The sequence below is a fragment of the Mus pahari genome, chromosome X, assembly GCF_900095145.1.
Source record: "Mus pahari chromosome X, PAHARI_EIJ_v1.1, whole genome shotgun sequence".
In the NCBI taxonomy this organism is placed as follows: Eukaryota; Metazoa; Chordata; class Mammalia; order Rodentia; family Muridae; genus Mus; species Mus pahari.
The window spans coordinates 121,690,890-121,693,114 of record NC_034613.1 but is presented as its reverse complement, the minus strand read 5'-3'; positions in this window follow the sequence as shown (position 1 = coordinate 121,693,114).

Genomic DNA, 2,225 nt, shown 5'->3' with positions numbered 1-2,225 from the left:
TGTGTGTGTGTGTGTGTGTGTGTGTGTGTGTGTGTGTGTGTGTGTGTATTTATGTGTCAGTTTTACTGGAACAGTTTTACAGAGACGGGTTACAGGGAGAACAAGGTAGTAACAGGTGAAGACAGAAAAAGCCAGACAATTTAGAACATATCTCCAAAGTTATTGTGAGACAAGGCAGAGCAATTCAGTCAGAAGCTAAGAGAAGACAGATCGAATCAATCAACGTTCAAGATTAAATTGTATGGAGGCTGGATATTTCCTCGCCTAGAGATAGAGCAGAAAAGAAAATGCTCTGGGCTCAGCCCAAGCCATGTATTCATAAACCTTGGATATGGCTCTCATCTTATTACTTCATCTGAGGAAATAAAAGCGACATTTACAGGAAATGATATAATTATGTTAAAATTTTAAGACATTTTTAAAAAATTGATGGGAAATTTCAACAGTGCAATTCAGGCAGAATGACAAAGGATCCAAATCGTTAATGGTTGAATGTATGGATCTTCCTTCAGAAAAAGAAAAACCTACTGAGGTACTTGGTAAAATCTAAGAAAATTCAGAATAGATCATAGAGGAGGGTAGTTCTAAATAACCATTAAGACCATGTCACCAGTTGCTGAAATTAAGATGACAATTGACACGAGTTTTTCCATCCTGTTTTGTTAAGAACATGTTTGTACATACACTACTATAGAGTGGGTTTATATATACATTGTCTTTATCATGTAATATAATATCAACAAAGATAGCAGCAGTGGTTAAGTGATGTTAATCTATATTATCAGGTTTAAGTAATGACACTAAAAGAACAAGCTTTTCTCGATAAACTTTGCCAGCTATTATAAATATATAATGCATTTTTTGTTCATGCTTTGGTAACACCATGATAGTTAGAATTATAGCCTGATTGTTGTTTTCATTTGAAAATTAAGCATAACAAACAGAGATGTTATTGAAGGTTGGACTTGTGATTGCCAATCTTGATTGTCAAGTTGTCTGAAATCAACTAAAACCACAGTGGCCAGCATTCTTATAAGGGATTTTTTTGATCAGATTATTTGAAAGAGGATTACCTACCCTGTATGTGGGAAGTATCTTCTAGTCCTCAGATAAAATAATATTGAAGAAAAATCTTTTCTTTTGACCTGCTTGTTCTCAAGTTTATCTACACTGCTGTTGAAGTATTCCTTCATCATTATTCAAATAGCTTCTTGACATTCCAAGAGAGACTAAAAAGCACTAGCTCTCTAGGAATCCTTCAAGCCTTGAGAACTAGATTGGGATTACAAAGACATCCAGACTTGTGGACTGAACAATTAACAGATCTCGGCTTTTCTGGTATGAGGCAGTCAATGTTAGACTACTCAGACTGCATTGTATAAGTCAATCTAATAAATTCCACTTTTAATATATATGTATTCATTCTACCAAATCTGTCTCATCAGAGAACCCTGACTAATATAGATGATATCATCTTCAAATAATTGATAACACACACACTAAGGTGTTGATTATATATATTGTGCACTGCACCATGCTATTTTTCTAAGTATTAACCTTTCTTCCTCAATCATATTCTAAGGTATGTAATAATTTTCTCATTAAACAGTCCTCTGTCTATATAAAAGTACAGTGCCTACAAAATGCCCATTACATAAGAAATAGTAAGTATTTGCTAATCATTCATACCAATAAGGAATAGTGAAGACTCTACTATAGGTAGGTAGGCACATAGTGAGAGAAAAAGTTTAGGGAAAAACTTAAGAAAACAAATATATCACATTACCCCAAAATTGGAAAATTAAATTACAACACAATTAGCTAAGTTGATCAGTCATTCACAAATATGTGGCTACTTTAAGGAAAGGTGATGTCATTGTCTCTATATGTGCACATGGTCATTTTGATGGGCAAGGGAGGCACTCTCTCAGAAGAAAAGGGGAGGGGAAAATAGGTCAGGAACTCTGGGACAGGGGGACCAAGAGGGGGGCAACATTTAGGATGTAAGTAAAATAATTTTTAAAAAACAATCTATCATACCATGTAACCAAAAAATGTCAGTTTTAAAGGTAAAATTCACCAGGTAGGAAGATATTCATTCATAGATACATTCTTTTTGTTTTCATTATGGGGTGATTCACATATACAATGTTACTTCGATGATTTTCAAAGAATTTGGAATTAAATTTGGAAGGCATAATATGCCAAAATTTAGCTAAGTGTTA